Source organism: Marmota flaviventris, chromosome 2 (genome assembly GCF_047511675.1).
Source record: "Marmota flaviventris isolate mMarFla1 chromosome 2, mMarFla1.hap1, whole genome shotgun sequence".
Classification (NCBI taxonomy): domain Eukaryota; kingdom Metazoa; phylum Chordata; class Mammalia; order Rodentia; family Sciuridae; genus Marmota; species Marmota flaviventris.
Genome location: NC_092499.1, coordinates 139,298,790 through 139,304,614, shown reverse-complemented (window position 1 = coordinate 139,304,614; position 5,825 = coordinate 139,298,790). Strand labels below are relative to the sequence as shown.

At 37.5% G+C, this 5,825-nt stretch overlaps 1 pseudogene; it reads right to left on the bottom strand.

Annotated features, from left to right (window-relative positions):
- Positions 1 to 3,786: 3,786 nt before the first annotated feature.
- Positions 3,787 to 4,766, bottom strand: LOC114080213 (heterogeneous nuclear ribonucleoproteins A2/B1 pseudogene; annotated as a pseudogene).
- Between the last annotated feature and the right edge of the window lie 1,059 nt (positions 4,767 to 5,825).

Genomic DNA, 5,825 nt, shown 5'->3' with positions numbered 1-5,825 from the left:
ACAAGAGTGAACTTTAGACTTTATGGCTCTGAGTTCAAGAAAATGAGAATTGCCTGGCTCTCCTAAAAAAAAAAATACTTTATCCAATTGCGTTAGATCTAAGATCAAAATTCTTTTAAATTAAGACAGCTAAACTTTAATTAACAGTTACTTTGTTTCTTGAACTACAAGGTTATTTTCCTAAGAAAATTAGTATCAAAGGTTAAAAAAAGTAAGTAAGCAGTCATGAATTCTCTTTAAATTATTCATAAATAAAAGAAGTGATTACAATGCAGTTAAAGAAATGGAACATTTTAATTCATAGGCTAAATTAGGCTGTTTGCTTACAATTTCTTTTAACTTCTACCAGTGAATGTGAGGCATCCCAATCTGCAGGTAACGCAATTAAATACAATAGTATGTGAGTCAAACAAAGTTCCAGACTAATTTCCAGTAGTATGTATTCAATGGTCAGTATGATCATGGGGAATAGTGTTGGCAAGAGCCATGGTAAATTCAGTATGATGGATCAAAAAGAAAAGAAGTTTCTTAATAAGTTTTGCTGAAAGGAATATCTCATTGGCTATGAACTATTAACTACCTTAAAATCCTATACAACCTCTTTACCATCTATGCACAGGCATGATAGCTTGGAACTCTAAGAAAAATTAACTTTCAATCAAGGTGTTTATCAGAACTCTCTCTCACACTCAGTGGTGTTTACTTAATTATCCTAAGAACTATGGCATGTTTAATCTTACAAGTCTTTTAAATAATCATTAAGATTTTCTAGTGTTGTGGTCATGGGGCTTTCCAGAAAACCTATCTGAAGTCTTCCCTCATGTCTATAGAAAAGCAGAATCTAAGGATGTTCCATTGCTTTGATGGACGACCTTGCTGCATCCCTCCATCTTGACTTCTGGGACAACATGGTCTTCATCAATGAAACATCAGTAGGCACTGATCTGAGTGTGCATGGTCAGTCAGACTGCTTTTCTCCTCTATGCTTATAGCCCCTTGATTGATGGCTCCTGGGTGCCTCCAGGTTTCTTCGCAGAATATCAGCAATAATCTACATCCTGCCCACTTTCCCAGGAGTTCTCTGATGATGAATGGGATAATAACTGAAAAATGATCTGCCATGTTTGATAGTCAAGGAAGTGAATAAGAAAAAAATACTATAATACTGTAATTTCTTTGTTATTATAATTGCACACTTATGATTCCCATAATACAGAAAAGAAAATGTCAATCATAATGAGTGAATCATGAAAGACTTTAGCTCTGTTGCCCTGGCAAGTCTTATCAACTCAACATGATGGACACTTTGGCTTTGTTTACCTCTCTAATTATCAAGGGCTGAGTCAAGGTCATCTTTCTCTGGTCATTAATAAGACTGACGCTTCAAAGACCATTTAATGACTGTAGTGCCTCATGATGGTCTAGAACTAAATTCAAACTTGCAAACAGATATTTCCTTTTACCCTCTGCTAATTATCATTCTTGCACAGCAGGAACTTCTTAAATCATTGTTTCTCAAACTAAAGTCATTCTTGTATCACTTTGCAATTTCTGTCATATCTCCAATACCACCTACAATGTAAATTACTTAAAATATTTCTTTATATCCTGAGCAAGTCCAGGAAATAAGGTTTAATGTGCCAATTACAATTTCACATATAATAAAACAAGTACATTACTATAAAAATTAAAAAGTGGTATCTGAAATTATTCTACATAACACTAGAGATATTAACACCATATTTTGAGGAATGTTGTTTGAATATATTACTGAGAAATCAAATACTTAAGCTTAGGATTAGTTGAAATGATATTAGGTATAGCAAACACTAGGGAGACTCACGTGAATTCTATAGTGTCTAAGTACATTCCTTTAGCTCATGATATTTAAAAAAAAATACATACATGCTCAACATCTTATTTTTTGTGCACCTTTTTTGTGTATATTCTAAAAGATACAGTTGATTATTATCAAATATTTGTTAATCTTTTCCAAAATGTGCTAATGTAGAACACATGCAACTAGTTGTTTACAACATGGAATACCAACCCCGGGTGAGTAAAGAAAAGAATAGTGCCCATTTTTCAAATCAAAGAGCTCAAATATATTGTTCAAATATTCGGCTTCTAGATAGTTATGTCTTTGTACTCTTGTGTTTGTGTAAGTCATTTTTCTGTCTAACCTTCAATTTTCCAATCTGCAAAATAAGGTTGTTAAATACAATCTCTATGGTCTTTTGCAGCTGTATTTTTTTGGTCTATAATTAATTCACCCTAAAAATCTGATACAAAGAATTTAGATGCTTGTCACCATGAGCTTCCTTAAAAGTGTTTCCTAAGTGCTATGTAAACTGAATTTCAATTTTAGGAAAGATATAAAACATTAACATTTTATTTGGAAAATGTACATTCCCATCATCATACAATGAATTTTCTACTCTCAAACAATCTGAATGTTGGACTTTGAGAAAAAAATAATCAATCTCGTCCATCACACCTGGAGAGACACATTGGGAATTTTTGCAAAGATGCAATAGGTATGGTTTCTGAGAGTTCACTGAGAAGTCAAACTAAATCCAGGCTTCATTCCAATCCCAGCTGGAGGGATTCTACCTAACAGCAGGTAAGTTGAAATGATATTAGGAATAGCAAACACTAGGGAGACTCACATTCACTCTCTGTAAATTTTCATATTTGTTATTTACCTTTTCGTTTGGGTTATATTTGCTTACACACAGATTTTTTTAAAAAATATTCTGCCAACTCTTATTTCTTCCATTGCTTGGAAAACTAGGGAATTTCTTCTAGTGAGCTTATAAATATTAATTTCTATGTTCTGCAATTTTCCCCTAGCCAATGTCATTATAATCATTTGGTCTCAACACAGTAAATTTATTTTTGTTTTCATGAAAATGAGCTGCAAGTTCATCTAAGGATCTGGATCTGTATAATCTTTTCCATGCAAAAATCACCTGGCACCTCTCCAACCTCTGAAAGTGTAAGGATTGTGCCCCATAGTAGTGTTAGCAAGTGCTGGAGGGCAGGCCTTCCAGCAAGTCAATATTTTTCCCATTTTACATGGTGATTATAGGAAAGACTGCAGAATGAATAGGACATAACTTTCCTATGTTCATATATGAATACACCACCAGTAAAACTCCATATCATGGATGACCAAAAGAATGGGATCCCAATTAGAACAAGTTATACTTCATGTATGTATATGTATACACTCCACTATCATGTATATGTATAAAGAAAATATTTTTTCTTTAGAATTATTTTATTAAATCATAAATGTACAACAGCTTCTTAACTCTACACATGCACTTAGATTCTTTAAAGGAAAACGTTATGTCTTATTACATCATGATCCTGGCTAATAGCTTTTCAAAACTTTGAGAAAAATCTTAAAGTTTTCACATGTCACTTGAAACTTACAAATTTAACATTATCAAAGAAGGAATGCTTCTACACTCTTACAAAGACCGCTAGAAAGAAACAATTTAAAAAAAGCTAAGAAACTGTCTCAAAGGCTTTATTGTTTTTATTTTTTACAATCCTTCCCCCACAGTAAGGTAATGTTATTAATTAATCTAATCCATTCCCAAAATGGCTCTCTGCATCTGCTCCGGTGTCTTCTGCCATATCATTGCATATTTATGCATGACTGAGATAAGAGTTTCCTTAACATTGTTATTTCAATAACCTGAAGCTGTTCAGTTACCTTTGGGCTCTCATCCTCTCCTATTTATATAATGAAGCTCAAGGCAAATAGGATGAAGCTCAGTATCGGCTCCTCCCACCATAACCCTCACTTCCTCCAGGACCATAATTTCCTCTATCACGTGGTCGCCCCATGTTCCTGCTACCAAAGTTTCCACTCTTCATTAGACTATATTTAGAAGGTTGCTGGATATAATTTCCAAAATCATTATAACTTCCACTTCCATAATTTCCTCCTCTATAGTTGTCATAACCACCTCCATAGCCCCCACCCTGGTTTCCACATCCAGATCCTCTACCACCATAGCCTCCCCTTCCTCCTCCATAACCAGGGCTACCTCCAAAATTGCCACGCCCAGGTCCTCCTCCATATCCATTATAGCCATCCCCAAATCCACGTCTGCTTCCATATCCATCAGATCTTCCTCTAAAGTTGCCTCCTCTTCCACTCCTGGAACTTTGGATTTTTTGCATTTCTTGTCTAGACAAAGCCTTTCTTACTTCTGCATTATGACCATTGATGGTGTGGTATTTTTGCAATATGATTTTGTCCACAGGATCATGGTCATCAAAAGTAACAAAACCAAAGCCTCTTTTCTTTCCAGACTGCCTATCTGTAATTATCTCAATGGTGTCAATTTTTCCATATTCTTCGAAGTAATCTCTAAGGTGGTGTTCCTCGGTATCTTCTTTAATTCCGCCAACAAACAGCTTCTTCACAGTCACACGAGCCCCTGGTTTTCCAGATTCCTCTCTTGCTACAACTCGTTTTGGCTCAACCACTCTCCCATCAACTGAATGAGGTCTTGCAGCAATGGCAGCATCAACCTCAGCCATGGATGAGAAGGTTACAAAACCAAATCCTCTGGATCTTTGGCTTGCAGGATCCCTCATAACCACACAGTCTGTAAGTTTTCCCCATTGCTCGTAGTAGTTTCTTAAACTTTCTTCTGTGGTTTTAAAACTTAAGCCACCAATAAAGAGTTTACGGGACTGTACCTTTTCTCTCTCCATCTCGGACTCAGTCGCTTCAGCCCGATTTCCCGCAGGCAACTGAGATAAGAGAGATCTCTGCAGACAAACAGGAACCAGACTCCTCCTGGCACTGGAGTGAGAACTGCTGCTGAAGAGCACCTCCACACAGGACCAGCACTGCTGCTACTGCCGCTAGAGCCGCTGCCGCTGCTTTTCTAGAACCTTCCTCCGACTAACTCCAATTTATTTTTAAAATGGACTTGGTTCTTTCTCTTCCTTTCTCTCCCTGCTCCTCCCTAATTTCTCCCCTCCCTAATCTCAGGGAAATGGGATTACCTAAAATCCCCATGTTAGGCAGATTTATCTGTCCTTGAGTTCACACCCACCCTAGGAATGAAGTAATCCAGACCGTGGGGAGGGTATCAGAAGATCTCAGAAATGACTCTCTCCCAAATTAACAAGTGAATTATAACTCCAGACAGAAAACCTGTGGAATGTAGACTTTGAATCACCTCTTTAAAAGTCCCTTGTTCCTGCTGATGGGCAGAATCACAGCCTTTAGGATTGGTGTCCCGTGTGTTTCTCCTTTGCTAGCAAAGCAAAAAACCATCTCTTTTTCCTTTTTTCTCAAAACCATGTCCTCATTATTGATTGGCATCAGGGACAAGGACCAAGCTTTTAGCAACACAAGGAAGCTTGCTGCTGTGTTTTCAGCATGTCCCTGGCATGTTCTCAGCCCACAGGCAGAGTCAATTTTCCTTTGCTCAGCCAGTTTCATGGCAAATTGGTTGTGCAAAGGAGCTGGGTACAAAGTATCATGCTTCAGTTTGTGTCCACTTGGCCTGTTGTGTATATTTTCTAGAAAATCCTGGGGTGGTATGACTGTACATTTTGAAGAAGAGTAAGTGAGGGGTCAGGACAGTGGCCCATGCCTGTAATCCCATCGGCTCAGGAGGTTGAGACAGGAGGATTGTGAGTTCAAATCGAGCTTCAGCAGAAGTGAGGCACTAAGGAACTCAGTGAGATGCTGTCTCTAGCATGCACAAGGCCCAGAGTTCAATCCCTAGCACTCTTTTTATCTGACTCCCTTGGTGTTGCCATTTTCGCCTCAGCTCATCTGAATG